This window comes from Notamacropus eugenii, chromosome 1, assembly GCF_028372415.1.
Source record: "Notamacropus eugenii isolate mMacEug1 chromosome 1, mMacEug1.pri_v2, whole genome shotgun sequence".
NCBI lineage: Eukaryota > Metazoa > Chordata > Mammalia > Diprotodontia > Macropodidae > Notamacropus > Notamacropus eugenii.
The window spans coordinates 387495990-387517136 of record NC_092872.1 but is presented as its reverse complement, the minus strand read 5'-3'; the positions used below and the strand labels follow the sequence as shown (position 1 = coordinate 387517136).

General features: G+C 39.3%; 1 long non-coding RNA gene across 1 annotated transcript; it reads right to left on the bottom strand.

Annotated features, from left to right (window-relative positions):
- Positions 1 to 4571: 4571 nt before the first annotated feature.
- LOC140518574 (uncharacterized) lies at positions 4572 to 18362 on the bottom strand. Its single transcript, XR_011971957.1, has 3 exons — positions 17343 to 18362; positions 6128 to 7635; positions 4572 to 5712 (listed from the first exon to the last, which is right to left on the bottom strand). It is a non-coding gene; the product is annotated as an uncharacterized lncRNA (long non-coding RNA).
- Between the last annotated feature and the right edge of the window lie 2785 nt (positions 18363 to 21147).

Genomic DNA, 21147 nt, shown 5'->3' with positions numbered 1-21147 from the left:
TGCTACGTGACCCAGTTAATACTATTTTCAAAGTATAATTGTGGAAGTAGTTGAGACAGAGGGTAAGCGAATTGCAAAAACAACAACAAAAAATTCATTCAACAACGTGGTGCTGCATTTGAAGAGACACAAGAAGTTGCTCAATCAACAGACATTTATACAATATCTCCAATCTATACTAGCCATGGTGAGACTATGGGAGAAAAATCCTCAAAGAGCTTATGTCAATTGGGAAGACCAATCACGTACAACCAAAATAGCAAGTCACCCAACAAATGGAAGGTGATAGCATAATTCATACTGAATTGATCCATCAACGTTGTTGTCCAAGTAGGGTGGGATTAATCAGTCAGGATTCCTGGAGTTTCATTCCAATGGCAACTACTACCACCCCTAGCCATCCCTTAACTGTTGTCTATTGTAACAGCCTCCTAATTGGTCTTTCTGTCTCCATTTTCTTCCCTCTCCATTCCTAAGAGGGACCAAAGTCATTTAGTTTTAATCATGTTACTTTCCTGCCCAAGAAGTCCCACTTACTCCCTCTTGTGTCTAAGATAAAATACAAGCTCTTCAATTCTGTATTTAAAGTCCTTCACGATGTTCCTCCAACCTGTCTTTCCAGAATTATTGCGTATGGCTTTCCTTTACACACTCTACATTCCAGCCAAGTGGGTCTACCCATTGATCACATGATATTCCCTCTCCTGTTTCTATGCCTTTGTAGGGTCTTTCTCCCTGTGCGGAATGCCTGCCTCCACCCTGCTTTATCATTTTGAATCTCTAACTTCCTTAAAGTTCACTTCAAGGAACACCTCTTAGGGATACTTGCCTTATCCCCTACTCTTTTCCCTGGAAATTGAATTGTTTATATTTTGTATTTATTTTTCTTTTTAATCGTTCTTTCCCCCACAAGAGAAGGGAAGCCCCTTGAGGTCAGGGAATTTTTTGCTTTTGCTTTTGTATTTCCAAGGCCTCATTCATATAGTAGGACCTCAGTTAATACATGCTGGTTAAATAAACCAAATAAAGTTTTGAGGAGAATACACTGAAAATAATGAAAGGTACTTAAAGATCATTGCAAGGCTTTCAAAATAGAGATGCTATGGTGGCTACTGTGACCATTTCACTGCAAATTTGAAAAAGAAAGTTTTCTCTAGAAAGTAGTATAAGCTGAAATTGGCTAAATCATACAAATAGCTAGCTGACTAGGCTGAAAAGTAGAAATAAGGCTGGATTAGCTATTCCCAACAGTAGGCTCCATTTGGAAGGCTAACACAAAGTGTTGCTATCAGAATCATATTTTCATTGCACTTTTGGAAAGGGGATGGAGAAACCTTAAGAAAGTCATTATGCTGGGCATAGTAAGGACAAATGTTCTGCCAAACTCAATACCCACATATCCTACCATTGCCACAGAGTCCAAAAAGCAGAGCTCATCTCAAAACACATGAAGGAGCATAGGTGGAAAGACCTGATGGTTAACTGCTTAGGCTAGCTGGCAAACAGTCCCACTTCTAAAATAGCAGAACCCTACATGCATCCTGTTTGTGTCCTGAGCTGGCCTTGTTCCAGACCTATTCTCAAGTCCAGTCCTTGTGCCTGCAATGTTCCACTTTCTCTTTCCCTCTGTGTGTCCCTACTTCTACTTTTTGAAATCCTATCCATATGTTAACACAAACATCACTTCCTCCATGAAACCTCTGCTACCCTCAGTTAGTTAACATCCTCCTCCTCCTTACCTTGGACCTTACCTAGCATTCATTAATGTATTCATGTGTCATTTGATATAGTGAATTGTGCAGTATCATATTCTTTACATTTGTGAACTCCTTGAGGGCAGGAACTGCTTCTTTCTTAATTTTTGTATATCTTCTGTTGCCCAGCAGATGCTCTTCATACATTAGGCACTTAATGAAATCTTGGTGAAATTGCTGACAGGTCTGCAGAAACATAAAGCCTGCCCTTAGCCTTCTGAGTCAGCATGATATAGTGGAAAGGTGCTGGGTGAAGAAATTATTATTCTAGTGTGGGCTCAGACATTACTAGCTATGTGACCTTGGGCAAGTCATTTCCTTCTATAGGCATTGGTTTCCTATAAAGTAAAGTGGTTATATTAGAGGTTGTCTAATATCCCTTCTAGCTCTAAATTTTTTGATTCTTTGATTTTGTGTGTATGTGCATGAGTGTGTTTATATATAATTTATATACATATATGGATACATATATGTGTGAGTATGTATATGCAATTTTTTTTTAAAAACAGGGAACAGACCAAGGAGCCCAAGAAAATAAACAGATCTGTGCACATGATGACAAGATCATGGATGCCTTCTTAACAGCTAAAAAGGTCAGATAGTTATGAATTTTTATATATTAAAAATTGATAGCAGCATGACCTCATTAAAGAGCTAATATTAGTAGAAATGGATAGGTCAGTGTCAAAAACAATGCCCAATTCCCAGCACGAGGTACCTGACTTAGTCACGTTGTGTCAACTCCAACAGAATATGAGCAGGGGTAGAATACAGACTGTCATTGCCAATTAACAAAACCTCTGGTTTGTCCATGTTTAGTGTCAAAGAATTATGACACATCCGAGAGGCGACAGCCATTGGACACCTACTGTCCCATTCACACCTCTCCCGCGTACAGCCAAACCCAATCACTTATTAATGTCATCGTCACAGTCTCAGGCCCATTTTCCACATTCATTTCTTACTTGCCATTAATTCATTTAGTGACAGAATGGCTACCTCTAGAAGGAAACTCAGGAAATAGTTCACAGCCTCCTCCCAGAAACAATAAAATGACAGAATGTCAGTGGTGATCACTGTTTCAATCTTTTCATTTTAGAGATGCAGAAATGAAGGCCTAGAGAATTGAAGTAACCCAACAAAGCAAAATTACAGAATGCCCAAGTCTACTAATAAATCACCCAGAAATAATGATTTCTTGGACATTTGCTAATCAAAGATGCTGGGGAGTCAAGGACACAGCTGGTATCTCAGAAATTGGTGAGATAAGAGAGAGTTTGGGAGTATTTGGAGTGAAGAGAAGGGGGAAATCAAACAAATTTCTGATGGATGAAAAAGTATAGAAGATAAACATCCAAGAAGGTCATAGAAGTCCATATTTGGCTAAAATAATTTGATAAAGTTTGGTAGGAACTTGGGTATTATTCTATGGAAGAGTACAAGAATGAAAATTAAACTAAGGAACAGACATGAAAAGGCTCAGGAATTTGGCAGTGAGTGAGATCTCTTAAGTTGGTGGTAGTTAAAGACAAGACCGTATTCATGAGATCCACTAAAGGGCTTTGACTGTAGTGGAATCAGGATCAGACTGACTGCAGCATAATTCCTATAAGCTTAAATTTGCCCTTGTGTAGGAAATTCCCAGAAGGGACTTTAAATGATCATCAAGTTTAATCTTCTTATTTTATAGAAGAGAAAATGCAGACTTTGAGAGGGGAATGGCTTACTTAAAGTCACAAAGTAAGCAGAAGGAAGACTAGAACTCGGGTCTCCTGAGTCCTCATCTTGTACTATTATCACTGCATCAAGTTGCAGCCTTGACAACTTAGTTCAGGAAAAAAGAGTGGGGGAAACACCGAGAGAGAGAGACAGAGACAGAGACAGAGAGACAGAGACAGAGAGACAGAGACAGAGAGAGACAGAGACAGAGACAGAGAGAGACAGAGACAGAGAGAGAGAGAGAGAGAGAGAGAGAGAGAGAGAGAGAGAGAGAGAGAGAGAGAGAGAGAGAGAGAGAGAAGGGGAGAGAGAGAGAGAGAGAGATGCATTTGCAGATGATCTAAGAAACATGATACTGGCCAGGACCCAACACCATGGCCTTCTGATGCAGGCCCAGCCTTTCCCATGGGATCAGAAGATGACTCATAAAGGAGCCCCTCCCATAAAGAACTCTCTGCAGCCAACAAGTTATTGTTGAGGAGATATGATGTGCCAATAAAGGTCAGATTTTCCCCTCAGATAACTATTTGTTTACCTCCCAAATAAGCCCTAGCAAGACTGTTTCTCGAGCTGTACACAGGAAAAATGTTGGTGTCTGAAAGATGAAGTTCACCTCTGACCAGCATTTTATTTTTATTTATTTATATGTTTTGTTTTTTTTTTTTTTTTTTGGAATCAGAGGCTGTGTCTTTTGCCAAGGATCAGTGCAGTGTTCAGTGTTTATGAACGTTCCACAGCTCTGAAGGAACAAAATATAAAAATCTGATAGACTGAACTAAAGCAAAAAAATTGGTTCTGCAAAAATAAAATGAACCAACCCACAGCATAATTCTGGCAATTTTGTAGGGGATGGGAGTAGGGGTGGAAAGGAAGGTAGAAGAGTGGTAGATTAAATTGGGATAAATGTGTCCTAATCTGCTATTTACTGATAGCATGTTCTAAAAAGAAGAATCGATTTTGTTAGTATCTTTTGTTTTTAGGTTGACTACATTTCCCCTGGTATCTCCTATCACCCTCCTGCCCCTCATCCCTCCTAGAGAGTCATTTCTTAGAGGGGAAAAAAAAAGAAAAAGAATAAAAAGAAAGAAGAGACAAAAATGGCAAAATCGATCAACATGTTTAAAACAATGGTATTCTATGCAGTATTTCTCATCCATAAATCTTGACCTCAGCAAAGGAGTAGAGGAAAGTTCTGTTCTCTAGGTTCATCACTCTTCTTGGGTCTAAGATTCTTCTGCATAGTTTCACAACATTCATTTTCATCTGTTTTTGTTGTTGGTAGTGGTCTTTCCATTTGCATTATTGTAGCCATTTTATACACTTTTCCTGGCTCTGTTCACTTTATTTTGCATCAATTCATATGAGTCTTTTTGTGCTTCTCTAACTTGTTTGTGGCTCTCTAACACTCTCATAACACATTGTATGCTCTCTAGCACATTACTATTCTGTTATAATTATATGCTACATTTTGTTTAACCATTCCCCAATTGATAAAGTCTTCTTTAGTCAGAGGATAGATACAAAGACTGAACCTATGATCATGTATCTCCTTTATGGAATTCCTAGATAAGAAAAATTCCTGTCCCAATTCAGAATGTCAACTTCTCTCCAACTGTAGTTTTAGACATTTGCCCAGAGCACTGACAATATGTGTTACAGGCTAGACTTGAACCCAGGACTCCCTGGCTCCAAGGCTAGCTCAATATATATATACTATGCTGCCTCTCATTTTGCTACAGGTAAATATTTAAAAGTCCTGCTTTAAAAGTATTAAAAGCTCTATAGATTGCTGGTCAACAACTATCAAGGGACATGAAGGTTTGGTTTGGCTCCTGTTCAGTTTGGTCTGTGACCCAGGGCTGTCAGGTTTTGAAGAAAGATGTTGTCCGGGAAATTTGGAGGACTTCTGATTTTGAGTCAAGTTAATATGCCTTCCCCCTGACCCATGGTTTTTCTGGACAGCCCTTGCAGACCCGAGTAGATCTAAACCAGAAAGTGTAGATATAGTAGATGCAGAGATAGAACCAAATCCCAAGGAACTCTTCTGGAACCTCAGCCTTAGGCTGAAAGTTGTCTTCCTTCTGATGCTTGAACAAAGTCTTCTTTGGGAAAATACTTCTCTGGTAGATCTCACTGGAGAAGGAAGTGAAGGCCTCACCACAGGCAACATCAAGCTGCAGAATTGGGAATGTTGCCCCTATTTATCACGTCTCAGGTTGGATCCATAGTGCTGGCAGGACTGGAGAGAGAAAGAAAGGCAGAGGATATAAGGCAGATGCAGGGGCGTTTCCAGGACCATTGGGGGGTGGCTCTCTAAGCCAACTCTCAGGACTGCAAACCATCACTAGCAAGCTTTGTCCAGCTCATGAATGTTTACCAAAGAAAACGGGGGAAAGGACAAAGCTCAAGGTCCATTACTGTTAAAACATCACTTATGAATGTATTTCAGTGTTGAGATAGCGATGGTATTCAAAATAATGATAATGTCAAGACAACTTGGCACACAGTAAGCATTTAGTGAATGTTTTCATTCATCTATTAAGAAAACATGTTTTAGCTATCATGACAGAAATTGAAGGAAAGGGTACTGAGGAGAGGGAGGAAATCCTATAGTTACATGCTATATAATTTCGAGGCTATTAAATTGTGCTCACCCATTCTTTTAATGCATTTGTTCCAGAGGAACAGGTGCTCATAGATTGTCAGGAACAGCTCAGCATATGCAGAAAATCAATCCCAAATAAAGTTCAAAGAGACACTTTCAAAGCTGGGTTCAAGGTGACAAATGGTCACTAATGAGAAATGGACTCCTGCCCTTTGCCTGACTGACAGGTGAAAGGAGATCCTGTGTGGAGAGGACACCTGCTCTTCCCTGGTCCAATTAAGACCTCCAACTGTTTGCAGTAACATGAAATTCAAATTAATTGATTCTTCCTTTTTAATCTGCCCCCAGGAAAATCGGATATGAAGTAAGGACTGTGGAATGATAATAAAATAAAATGACAAGTTGTTTTAATGTTTTCTGGATTGTCTGCTACACTGTATTACTGCCATCTTCTCATGGCGTTAATTCTTGCACCATGCTACTACTCCCTCTACTTTTAGGGAAGCATGATAACACAGTGGTGGAAGGAACTGGGGGAATTGATTTTGTCCAAACTGTTCCTGTATAGGACTCTTGTATACAACATCCCAACAAATGGTCACTTGTCCTCTACTTTGAAATATTTTGAGAGGGAAAACTCATTTCTTCCCAACTAGACTTTGAAAGGAAGGACCATTTTCCCTGTGTCTCTCTAGGATCTAGCATAGTACCTTCCTTCTGAGGTCACTTTCTTTTGATGTGGTATGTATCTTGTTTATACCTACTTATTTACAGGCTCCCCAGGCGTGTGCTGGAGGCAGCTTATACCAGCTTAAAAAAGTTGATTGCCAAATTTTCATTGTGAACATTTATTTACACCTTGGAAATGGGCAAATGTGATAAATCAGAACTTGACTGTTTGCTGTTTGCTGAGACTAAAGAAAATAATGGAGAAAATGTTAATAATGCATTTCCATCTTTGAACTGTGTTGTGTGTTTTCAGAGAACTGATAGCACACTCCTGTGTCTCCCCCGTTAGAATGTGAGCTTCTTGCAAGCAGACTGAATTTTTGAGGGGTCTCTATGGCCTCAGATCTTACCATACTGCCTGGCACACAGTAGTCACTTAAGTTATTTGTTGATTGAATGATAAATAACTACCAGAATAGCCTGTTCCACTTTTGTATAGCTCTAATTTTTAGGACTTTTTTTCACATTCAGCCAAAAACTGCTTTTCTGCCCCTTCTGTCCTTTTTTCCTAGTTTTGCTCTCTTTGGCCAAGCAAAAGAAATTTAATGTCTTTTCTACATCACGACTTTTCAAAAATTTTAAGACAGCTAGCCTTGATGTCTTCTCTAGCATGGTAATAATAACATAATCCTAGTCCACATTTCTGTATTATGTTGAGTTTTGCAAAGTGCTTTCTCTAGTGGTGGTGGTGATGACAGTAGAGGCTGAGGGGAGGGTGAAGTGCTGTATTTTCAATCTGGAGAATTTACTTGAATTCTGGCTTTTCTACTTAGTGCCCCTGAGACACTGGGCAAGTCCTTTAGCCTCTTTGGAGCTCAGATTCCCCATCTGAAAACAAAAAATGGTATTGGATTAGATCACCTTTGAGGTGCCTTTAAACTCTGTCTATGAACTTTGAAGTATTACCTCCCTAAACTAAATCTTTTCTTTTCCAGACTCAATATCAGTTTCTTCAACTGGTCTTAATATCAAATAGAATTTAAGCTTCTTGGGAGCAGAGACTGCTTCAATTTTTTCTTTATATGTTCACATCTATGCTGTCCAACATATAGTAGACACTTAGTAAATATGTATAAATGAACTGATGTGGCATGGTTCCCCATCATCCTGATGCAACCTAATATTGATCTTGCGTTTTTGGTAGCTATGTCACACTGTTAACTCATATTATGGCAAAGGCCTTATAACAACAACCAGCATTTTTATAATGCCCACTATGTGCCAGGCATTGAGTTAACCACTTTACAAATATTATCTCATTTGATCCTCACAACAACCCTAGGAAGTAAAGACTATTACAGCTGAGGAAACTGAGGCAAACAGATTTTTTTTAGTCACTTACCCAAGACCACATAGCCAGTAAGAATCTGAGACCAAATCTGAAATCAAGTCTTCCTGACTGCAAGCTCAGCACTCTCTCCATCGTGTCACCTAGCTTATAAGGATATCTTTTTCTTGGCAATCTCATCAGCTCTTACAGGTTCAATTCTATTCTTTTCCCAAACGAATCCAAGATCAATTTATCTTGCCCTAATCTCTCTCCTGAACTCCTCAACATGTCTAAAATGGAACTCATTATCTTTATCCCAAAACCCTCCCTCCCCCTAACTTCTCCCTCTCTCCCCCTCTTTTTTAGAAAACCACCATTCTTGAAGTCAACTATGTTGATAATCTCATAGTCATTCTTGTCTCTTTCCATTTCTTTTCTGATTAATTTACTTATTTTAATCTTCAACATTCATTTCCATAAGACTTTGAATTCCAAATTTTCTCCTCATCCCTTTCCTTCCCTCCCCACCCCAAGATAGCATGCGTTCTGATTATCATTTCTCCAGTCCCCCTCCCTTCTATAGCCCTACACACCCCCTTTCCCCCTACTCCTCACTTTCTTGTAAAACAAGATAGATTTCTATACCCCATTGCCTGTGCATCTTATTTCCCAGTTGCATGTAAAAACAATTTTTAACATTTGTTTTTAGAACTTTGAGTTCCAAATTCTCTCTCTTCTTCCCTCTCCACGCACCCTCATTGAGAAGGCAAACAATTCAACATAGATTATATGTGTGTAGTTAAGCAAAACACTTCTACAATAGTCATGTTGTGAAGGATTAACTATATTATCCTCCAACCTATCCCCTCTGCCCCCATTTATTCTATTTTCTGTTTTGACCCTGTTCCTTTTCAAAAGTGTTCGCTTCCTTCCAGGTCAGTTTTCCTTGATAATTTCTTGAAAAATGATGTAGACATCATTTCAGGTAGTCCAATAATTTTTAAATTATCTCTCTTGGATCTATTTTCCACATCAGTGTTTTTTCCAATGAGATATATCATATTGTCTTCTATTTTTTCATTCTTTTTGTTCAGTTTTATAATTTCTTGAGTTCTCATAAAGTCATTAGCTTCCATATCTGCTCCAGTCTAATTTTGAAGGAATTATTTTCTTCCGTGAGCTTTTAGACCTCCTTCTCCATTTGGCCAATTCTGATTTTTTAAGGCATTCTTCTCCTCATTGGCGTTTTGGACATCTTTTGCCATTTGGATTAGCCTATCTTTAAGGTGCTATTTTGTTCAGTATTTTGGGGGAAATCTTCTTTAGCAAGCTATTGACTCATTTTTCATGATTTTCTTGTATTACTCTCATTTCTCCTCCTAATTTTTCCTCTACTTCTCTTTCTTTATTTTCAGAATCTTTTTTTGAGCTCTTCCATGGCCCGAAATCAATTCATATTTTTCTTAGGGGCTTTTGATGTAGGAGCTTTGACTTTGTTGTCTTCTAGTTGTATGTTTTGATCTTCTCTGTCACCAAAGTAGGATTTTATAGTCTGAGTTTTCTTACTGGTGTTTGTTCATTTTCCCAGCCAAATACTTAACTTTTTAACTCTTTATTAAGGTAGGACTCTGTTTTCAGTGTGTAGGGTGTCCTGTCCCAAACTTTAGGAGTTTTGTACAGCTGGTTTCAGTGATACTTTGAGGGGTCTGTAAATTTTCAGTTTTTCCACGGTATTATTATCAAAAGATATGTGCTTACTCCTTTCCTGGCCTGTGCTCTGGTCTGTGAGTGACCACAAGCACTCTTTTCTGCCTTGGAACTGTGATGACAATTCCTTCTCCACTACATCCACAAGCTTCACCACACCAGTAATTCTCCTCAGTCTAGAACTACCACCTAGGACTGTGAAGCATCTCTCCCATTTCTTGATCTTTGTTCCCAATCTGTTGCCCAGTTTTGTAGAGTCTTCATCTACATTATGTCTTGCATATGTTCTCTTCTCTCTAATTATATAGCTACCTCTCTAATTCAGGTCATCACAAACTCTTCCCTATACTATTGCATCAACCTCCTGAATGAATTCTTATTTTCTAGTCTCTTCCCTTTCTAATCTATCCTTCACACATCTGGCAATATAATATACCTAATGAACATGTCTGAACTCCTCATTATGCTGCTCAAGAATCTTCAGTGGCTCCTTATTGCATTTAGTGTTGAACACAAATGCCTCAATTTGACATTTAATGCCATTTAGAATACAATTCCAGTCTACCTTTCCAGGCTTATTGCAAATCACTTCCCTTCCCACCCTCTACATTATGGCCAGGCTGACCTACTTGCATTTCCCCAGATTTAGCACTTCCTCTCCTGCTTTTATGTCTTGCTAGTTCATCACATTCACCACCATATCTTATAATCCATAGTTTCCTGTAAGGGTAGGATTATATACATTTTCTATAGGAAGCCCTTTCTGATACCCTTAATTATAGGTGTCTCCTTTCCCAACAAATCATCATGCATTTAATTATCTGTTTTCCAATGATACTCCTTAGTAGAAAGTAAGCCCTTTGATGGTAGAGATGTTCTTTTGTTTTGTTTTGTCTTAATAATATCAGTGCCTAATGTAATGTCTTCCATGTATGTACCTAAACAATGGTTTTAGATTGGACTGAAATTGTTAGCATTTGTTTCAATTGGTGCCAGAGCTGAAATGGGTAATTTTATATTCTTGCAATTTTGGAGTAGCTGGGATGGTGCCTTTGGCCAACATATGTAGCTACTATAGAGGTCAGTGACATTTATTTTACAGATCAAGTCGTAGCCATATCTCTTTAACTAGACATTCTTGAACATGCCCAGAATGGTCAGCAAATTCACCTGCTGAACTTGAATGTCAGCTAGACTTTAGCATTCTCACTTTTTACAATTTTCCTTTATAGAAGTCCCTAGATTCTAGGTGACATACAGAGTGGCTTTGGTGAGTCTTACTTGTCCCTTCTTACCCAAGGTTAAAGGGCAGAACACGTTTCTTATTCCCATCTCTCTCTCTCTTTTGCAAGGTGGAATATCTTAAACTTTCTTGACATTTTGGCATTGTGCCCTGTAACAGGGAAAATACAACAAAACCAAACCAACAAGAGCCCTGCTGTCATGCTGTGACCTTGCTTTGGCAGCCAGTTGGAGTGGAGTCCCAAATGCCTTCAACATACCACATAACTAAGCAAGGTAAATCAGAGCTCTAAGACACAAAGACATCGTAACAAATGGCAGGGTAGCCAGGGGGAAGTGACCACAGGTATTGTTGCTTCCTTTTGTCTCTTGGCTGCTTGTCTTTTTGTCTCTGAGCTGATGGCAGATATTTGAGGAAAGAGTTTCCCTGGCACTTCTATTGATGAATCTTGGCTTGTGAAGTTGGGAGAAGAGCAGGAGAGGATGCAAACAGACGTGTCAAAATAGTGTAAGCAAGTGTTGTCCCAGTAGGAGTCTGTAAACTTGCAGAGTAGACAAGCTGAATTCTAAGGGAATTAAATTTGTGAAGTATCATTTCACCTTCAGAAATATGTATGTGTGTGTATGTGTGTGTGTATATGAGTGGGCTTGTTCAAATTATGACTGCCAAGACTCTATATTCGTTTATGGATCCTTGAAGGTTATGGCAGGGATAACTAAGGAGAGGCAGCTAGCAAATGTAGTGGTTAGAATACTAGGTTCGGAATGAGGAAGACTTCAGTTCAAATCTGACCTCAGACACTTATTAGTTGTGTGACCCCTGGCAAGTCATTTAACCTCTGCCTGCTACATTTTCCTTAACTGTAAAATGAAGAGAATAATAATAGAACCTACCTCCTAGGGTTATTTTAAGGATTAAATGATAAAATATTTGTAAAGAACTTAGCACAGAGTATGGCATATAGTAAGTGTATAATAAATACTTGTTCCCTTTGTTCTTTCTATCTTCCTTATTTCCATCCCTCCTTCCCTCCTTCCTTCCCTTATCCTTTCCTTTTATCCTTCCCTCCTTCCTTACTTTATCCTTTCCTTCCTTCCTTTCTTTCTTCCTACGGATAGTGAGTAGTAATACAATCCAATGCCTCTAATGAATCTCTGATCTCATCAATGTGAGTATTCACTCCATGGATACATATTACAACCCTTCCATGCCTATCCAATCCTGCCTATCAAATCCAATTGTCTTGTCTTCACTCATTAGTTTTCCACAAGGAGTATACTCATTGTACTTTGGGACTCCTTGTGTTCTCTTGATATTGCATGTATAACAAGGAAACATTAAGGTTCTTCATACTTCATTCTAAATTACATGCTCAACCAACCTTCTTCTACTACAATACATTTCTTGGTAACATCTTTTATACTGCTTCATCTGTGTAATTATCTCTTCAGAACATAATGCAGCCTGCTCATGACCACCATGGACCTGTACATTACTTTTTGGACAATTAACAATTTCAATTCTTCAAAGACTTTAGTGTTCTATGACTCCTTAAGAATCAGAACAGTTTGGTCTAGTTATCCTTGAAGGAAAAAACAAGCAGATAAAGAATGCATATATGATATGCAATTGGATGGACAACCTATATTTGTCTGAGTATTTATCTTAAACAGTCACTGAAAATGGACAAAGAGTTGAGCATGTATTTGGCTAGGAAAGGGAGAGCAGGTTGAATTACCTTTGAGAAAATGCAAAATTCTTTTATAATCACCCACCACCACCTGCTTCTGGAAATAATAGCTATCAAAGACTCATCTTTTTTATTTCAATATTCTTCCAGTGATATTGTATGACCAGGAGATGGTAACTATACCACTAAGGATGTCTCAGGAGGTAGCATGATGTAGTGGATCAAGTACTAATCCTTGAAATTGGGCTCAGGCCTGGGTTTTAATTCCAGTTCTGATATTACCTATATGACCCTGGGTACCACACCTCTCTCAGCCTCAGTTCTCTCTTTGGTTAAATACGAAGATTGCAGTAAGTAATCACACAAAAAAATCCTTCTAATTCTAAGATTCTATTTTCTAAGATGGCTAACCACCAACCTCCCAGCCTAAGTATATCCCCCAAATTGTTTTTCTAAGGAATGAAGAAGTGTGAATGGTCAGATCAGAACCAATCAACCTCAACACATTTCTAGGAAGCCCAATATATAAATTAGGAGAAATCTTTCTGAATGTCTTTGCAGCCTCCTGATCTGATGTCCTCCAGGTACTTGCAAGTACCTAGGTGCACATTATTAGAGTCTTTCATTCACCAACAAGGAGATTTTGTATCATAAATTTAAAGCTAGAAAGAACTTCCAAGATGACTAGGGATCCTTAACCTTTTTGTAGGTCATAGACTCCTTTGGTAGTCTGGTGAAACCTATGGAGTTCATCTCAGAATATTGTTTTAAATATGTAAAGTAAAATACACAAGGGATTACAAAGGAAATAAATTATATTGAAATAATCAAAATGTTGAAATTGCTGAAATCATCAAAATGACTAAAGTTATTAAAATGTTAAAAAAAGTTACAAGTCTATGGTTAAAAAGCCTGATCTAGTCCACCCCCTTCATTTTATCAATAATGAACCTAAATCCTGAAATGGATGAGCAACTTGCCAGACATCACATAGGTAGCAAGTAGAAGAAGTAGGACTGGACCTTCATCATAGAATCATAAATATAGAGCTAGGACGACTGTAGAAGCTTAGACTTTAGAAAGTCTCACCTCTCATCATTCTAAAAATGAGGAAACTTAGTTGCCAAAGTCACAAAAGGAGAAAGTGAAAAAGCTGGGATTTGAAAGCAAGTCCTTAAATCCCATGTCCAGTTCCTGTTCCATATTACAATTAAGATCCAGGTTCTAAGATCCAACTGAGCTTGAGACCAGTTAACATGGCATCACTTGTCCTATTTGAATGCTGGCATAAGTATTTGTGGCATGAAGATGATTAGAAGGGGTTAAATGAAGGGACCAGCCACAAAGAGGCTGAAAACAGAGTTCGCTGTTTTGATTTAGTTGAGATGAAACAATGTATCATCTCTTTGCCTTCCAATATCAGTTCACTGAAACATCCTTTCACGCCATACGGAGACTGGCAGTGAGGCTCAATGTAGGAGGTTTGAGAACCTGAGGAAAAAACAGGTTTTTCCAGCTGCCACTGTGCTTCAGAGTTTCTCAGAGGAGCTCACGGCTCTGTTTATCCATCTCACATCTCCTTGCATATGATTTACAGGCTCTTCCTTGTGAACTGGGTAGTGCAAGGTGCTACTTTTCCACCCATTTTCCTTCTCAGGAGAAATCGGGAAATGTTTCCTCTCCAAGCTGCCTGAGCTTTTCTGCCTTGGAAAATTAACTGTGTCACTGCCACTCTGTATGCCCAGTTTGCTAAGTGGAATGCCTCTCTTCCCTTCCATGTTGCCTGAGGCATGTTCTTTTGCTCTGGGGAAGGTGACTGGCTTCTACATCTCTGATTTGTGGCTCTCTGCAAGCTAGTCAGCATACCTGGTGCTAAAGGGGTATTGGCCCTGGGATCGTTGATGTGGACATTCATTTTCTATCATTAAAAATCCCATGCGAATATCAGCCAGAAAATGAAGTGGGATTCACAGCAAATATTTCTTAAACCTAAAGAACATTTTCACACATATTTTTCCCAAAGGAGAAACCCAGGTCATCAGGAAGGAGAATATACTCTTCAAGTGTGAGATCTAATTAGCAGACCAATAGTCCATTCAGCCCAATGCTCTTCTCCAACAGATACCAAGGACTGAATTTTAAGAAGGTAATGAGGCACTCCAGGGTATGAGTTGGACTCCATGGTTTCTGAGGTCCCTTCCAGCTCTGAGGCACTGTGGTTCTGCCTCTTCAAGGTCTTTCTCAACTGTTTGATTCTACAATTATTTCTTACCATCTCTGGACCCCTATAACACTTACTTTCTATACCATCCTTGAATGAAATATCATTGAGCTTATTTTATGCCAAGCACTGAAGATGAAAATCTAAAAGGCAAAGATATCTTAAATTAAATTAATAATTTGACTAAATTAGAAATAAAATTTGAAAATTAGGGGAAAAAATATAGCCACTGATCTTAAATCCACATTCCTATAGACAGGGGAGTGATGGGAGGTATATTTTGTTTTGGAGAGTTACATAGATATTGATTGGAACCGTAGAGTGACTCACTTTTTCCAACAGTAATGACAGTGTTCAGGGTTTCTTAAACTCATTCTACTTGCAACCCCTTCAGTGCTTCTTAAACTGTGGGTCCCAACCCCATGGGGCTGAAGTGATGAACTAGGCTATAGCTCCAGCACTAGAAAACAGAGGCAACAGTGGCAATGGTAGAAAGTGGAGGTAGGGAGGAAAGAGAGTAGGTTGGGAAGAGAAGGAAAGTGTGGAAGGTATTGTCAAGGTGATGACCAGGTTATAAAGTAACCCTGGACAATCCACAGAGTAGGGCCCGAGGGGGAGAGCTCCAGAGATGAAAGAGTTAAGTCTTCCAGGACATGTTCTTTGGTCCAGGGAACAAGGCAGCTTGGTGAGGAGATAACTTAGGACAAAGCAAACTTTTATAGTTGATCAGATATTGGCCTGCTTTTGTACTTTACTCTTTGGTGTATGAGTATCTTGTGTTCCAGGGGTAGCTAGGTGGTGTAGTGGATAGAGCATCAGTGCAGGAGTCAGGGGGACCTGAGTTCAAATCTCGCCTCAGACACTTGACACTCACTAGCTGTGTGACCTTGGGCAAGTCACTTAACTCTAATTGCCTCATCCTGGATCATCTCCAGTCATCCTGATGAACATCTGGTCACTGGATTCAGATGGCTCTGGAGGAGAAGTGAGGCTGGTGACCTGCACAGCCCTCCATCACTCAAAACAAAGTCAAGTGCAAGTCATGTCATCATTTCTCTGATGGCATGGTCTTCTTCAGCAATGAAGGAAGAACACACACATCTTGTGTTCCAACTTGACTATAAAATCATTCACTGAGAGCAGGCCTCTATCTGTTTTTTCTTTTTACATTAGATGTAAAATGTATGTCTTCTGCCACTATCTCCTCCTTCAACTTGTCTCCCATGAAAACGTTTTCTCCTTGACAGAACTGGCATGGACCTTTGATCCCATCCTCTTCTGTCTCCTCCAGCAGATTGCTTCTTCCTTCCCATTCTCTCCTTTCTTCAGTCTCTATCTGCTGACTCCTTCCTTGTTGCCTACAAACATTCTCCCATACTTTAAAAAAAAGCTTCTCCCTTCATCTAACCATTCCTGCTAGCTGTCATCCTACCCTTGTCAGCTAAACAACTGGAGAAAGCCAGGAAATAGCTGATGTCTCCCTTTCCTCTCCTTTTACCCTCTTCTAAACCTCTTCAATACGGTTTCCAACTTCATAATTCAACTAAAGTTATCAATGATCTTCTAATTGGCAAATTTAATGGCCCTGAAGTCTCAGCCTCCTCAGAGTCACTGAGCTACTTGGATACTTCTGCATTTGGTGTAGCTTCATACACAACTCTATGTTTGGCCTATGAAGGAGGAGAATCAGTTTATGCCTCAGATCCAACTCAATTCTGTCATCCTTGCGGGAACTTATACAGGTTATCCCAAAAATCTTAGTATAGTTTGAAGCACTATTAAAGCTTAAATCTGCACTAAGACCTTTGAGACACTATTTGTAGTACTGGCCACCCCTCCTAGTGCACATAGAGACCCTATCATCCCCTTACCTTCCTCTCTTTTCCCTCTCTGATTAGATCCAGTTTCCTCATGACTCCAAACTCCGTTCTAAAAATGTAGGTGCCAGCTAAATCTTTGAGCGATACCTTGCTATATGATTCCTAAGACTGAGATTTCCCACAAATAGGCAAGGAAGATAAACAATGTATATTGCTTATTTATCTCTTATCTTTAATAGATTTGTTTTCCTATACCCATTATAATTCTATATCCCCATCCCCTTTGAGTATTAAAAACCCATTACATGTCTAAGGTATCCTCAACCTGACCTAAAACTATTGTGTAACTTTTGTATCAAGGGCTTCCATTTGAGAGAGTGGGCCCTAGGAATGCTTTGGTTAATGGGGTGGGGTGGGGGAAGGGGGAGTTCTCCCTTCTCTGCTTCACTGCCCCCACCTAGATAACAGAGGAACTATAGTATCTAATATATTCCTCCCCACACTCCCTTGCCCTCTAAATACAATCATTAATTCTCCTCAAAAGCACACAAAGCTCAACACTACCCACAAGTCAAATGGGTTACCTCTGGAGGTAGTGGCTTTCTCTTCACTTAAGGACTTTAATCAATGAGCATGACCATTTTTGGGCAGTTTTATAAACAAGATTCCTGGCCAGCTGTGAATAAGTTAGGTAGCTTCTGAGTTCCATCCAACTCTGAGATTCTTTGATTCATGAGATGTTCTATTTGTAGATTAAAGAAAGCAAACAACGTATCAGAATCTATAGAAAATAAAAATATCCATCAGTAAGAAATCCTTTCGAGAGTTCTATATCATCTCAGTCAGCCTGTTTGCCTTGGGGGGTCTTCAGTAGAACGCAACAAATATTGTTTTCCTCCCCATGCCTAAGAAGTAGAAATTTGGGGCTAGGACTTATAGCCTCCTAACCCACAGGCCAATGCACTTGGACTAGGCTATATGGCCTTCAAGAGTGAAAAAAAAGATGATATTTCACAAGCGATTTTTTCACATAAAGGTTGTAGGATTGTTTTTTATTTATGTAAATCTTTTAGATAGTCAAAGGCATAGCAGATATAGGACTCCATTTAGAGTCAGAAAAACTGGGTTCAAATACCTGGTTCTGCTCCTTAACTCACTGTGTGGCCTTAGTTCCTCGAAACCTCAGTTCTTCTATAAAATTAAGGGAGTTAAACTAGGGGGTTTCTAAGGTCCCTTCCAGCTCCAAATCTAGGATCCCATGACTATGTGTTAGTCAATCAGTAAACATTCTCAAGTTTCCATCCCCATCAACTTGATAACTTGGAATCGAGAACTGTGTTTTCTCTGTGTACGTTCCAATGAATTTGCTTGCCAAAGTTCCAACTTTTCTTATTTTTTATTTTTATGGGGAAAAAATTGAGAAGGGAGGGGGTTAAAGGTACTAGAAAAAACAGAATTGTGGAATCTTCAACTTGGAATGGAATATAGAGGTAATATAGTCCAACTCTATCTTTTTACAGATGAGGACATTAAGGTCTGACACAGGAAGTCAGTAGGGAAGCCAGAACTAGAATCCAGGTATCCTGGCTTTTAGGTCAGGGCTCTTTCAGCCTCCTCAGATGAAATTCAAGTTTTTTTTAAAGTTATATTGAAAATATGAATTCATGGACAATGCATGCAAAACTGCATTCAAAGTTTGGGATAACTTATCATATTGCCCTATTTAATATATTTATGAGTTTGAACTCTTAAAAAGGTTCTCACTACACAATCGTTATAAGTATCTTAATGTTTACAAATATGCTTTTCTATTTATCATACTGTTTTTGGAACAGGCAAGAGAATGAAAAGTACGTGTTTATTCATTTATTTTCAAAAAAATTAAAGGATTGTGAGATTATATTCCTTTGTGGTGTGTGAATTAAGCATTTGAACAACACTTGTGGATGGTACTGGGAATGGAGATGGGCCAGTCATAGAAATAGCTGAGAGAGAGCAGAGATGGATAGTCTGGCATTTATTTAAATACTGAAAGGTATCTGTGATCTCATGCCTATGTGAATTTCCTCTGCTCTTATCCATGTCTTCTCATAAATCCTCAAAAAAAAAAAAAAAGTTTACACAGGATGCTGAAGGTCTCCTTCCAGATCTTTTGATGTTTAATGGATACCAGAATACCCAACATATTACAAGAACTATAACATGACTACTAAAATGTAGAATGAATACTCGGGACAAAAATTGTACAGGATGAGAAGATGTAAATGTGTTGTGAGCTTAATGAGTGAGGAAATGTAATTGAAGCACTTGAGTATTCCTTTATTGTCTCCAAGTACGGTTCATGAGCCCCCGGTAATGTGTTCCCCATCAACAGTCAGTAAATGCAGTTAGTTCTTAGGAGGGGCATTTCCTCAGATGATATACATAACTGTATGTAAGGTGGATTTTAGTGTGTGTGAATCGAATTTTTGTTATTATTTCTTAGCGTTCAGTTTCCCAGCATCCATAGCCATAACAATCTCCTATTCTCAGGTACTAGATGTGAATTCCAACAGTTATGGTTCAAAACATCTCCACCACGCTTGTGCAAAGTTATATAATGGTAAGTAATATAAACAAGCACTGCCAGTGGCTGTGCAGTGAGATACAGGAATGAGGTGATGTAAACTTGTGAGACTATTGCTGGCGAGAATACCCTATAAAGCAGGTGGTCACTAGTCAGTGAATGGGGAACTTTAGGGTTGAGTGCACAAGCTAGAATGTTGTGTGTGTCTTGATCAGCCCCCATCAAGATTTGGGGGAAATCTGAGTTTGCCTCAACTGGCCCCCATTGTGGCTTGAGGAGATTTAGGGGAAACACAAGTTGTACCCATCGAGACATAGGGGTAGTTGCCCCCCCTCCTTGTCAACCCCTGCAAGAAGGGTGATTAGGGAATGGGAGTTTGTGCTCCCATTATCAGCAATCCTCTTCTGAGAAAATTAGACTAGAATAAAGTAAGATTGTTAACCCCTTTTTAGTGTCTTTCCTGTCAGACCAGATCAAGAGTGAACCTGTGCTAGCAGCTGGGTTTATCTGTCTTACAATAAGTACAAACATTAGCTATAGCCCTCCTCCCCGCACAACCTGGGGCACAATCTTCCACAAATTTACTTGCCGTTTAAAAGAGAAGTGGACACAAACTCAGAATACAATGATTGTAAAGTACACGTCAGGAACACATGCGGCCAAGGTTTATCACTCTTCTGGTACTGCTATGCCTTAGAGTTCTTTTCTCTTCTTATGAAGTTTCTGGCAAAGCCCAAGTCTCAATTTACCAGACATGGTTCTCTTGAGTCTATGGGTGTCTTTCTTTTCTCTTTCCTACAGTCATGGTTCTTAAGCTACTCCCAGTCTCAAGTGACTGCTTCTCCATATCTGTGTCTACCTGGACTGTGAGTATCTTATCCCTCAGCTGTGCCTCAAATTCCCTCAAAATGATTCATCAGCTGCTGGGTGGGATATCTCTTGGGAGTGTAGCTTTGCTGCTAGCTGCGATGGATGATGAGAGGCAAGGAAGAGAGAAAATCCTCTCCTCCCTGTAACAGGTAAAGAGTCGGGTTCATCCCTGACTGCTGGCCTCTGTCCTAGATAGATTATCTTAAACTGATTGGACTGTTCAGGGGTGTTCCCAGTCATGATTCATACAGTGGCATTTCTCCATTCTGATTCAGAGAGGTGTTCATACATCATGATGGGATAACAGGGTATTATCACCTTGTTGATACATTAAAACTTCATCTCTGTGATCATATCTTGGTACTACACCAGCTGAACTTGAGGTGTGGAGAAAGCTAACCTCTCTTACACTAATTATGACCTTGATGAGGAAATATTTAATTATACTCACTTTTTGTATGAACTGAATTTTTCAGCATTCTATATTTTTCCAAAGTAATCACCCAGGTGTGGTACAACCGAAAAACTGACTTAAACGGAAGCTTCTGTGCTCTGACCAACACCAGAGAACAGAATGTTTACTGTCCTCAGGTTTTCCCAGTGCATCATTTCTGATTCCCAACTTCTAAATTCCTCGAAAAAACCTTAAAGAGAGAGAGTAAGCTGCTGTACCTTGGGATGAATGCCCACTTGTTGGAAATAGAAAAGAGGGGATATATTCTTCAGGTAGGGGTTAGACGAGATAACTTTTAAGGTCTCTCTCAACTCTAATATTCAATGAGCGGGATGTATGGTCTGGGAATGAGGGAACCAATAGATTTTTTTACTTGTCTTTTCAGAATTCCCTTCAATAAGTCACTTCTATTTCCTGTACTCAAATCACTCAGTTGTAAAAGTCAAGAGCAATGAGGTGACTTGTTTCAGTGAGCTGTTAGGCCATGAGTGTTATGTGA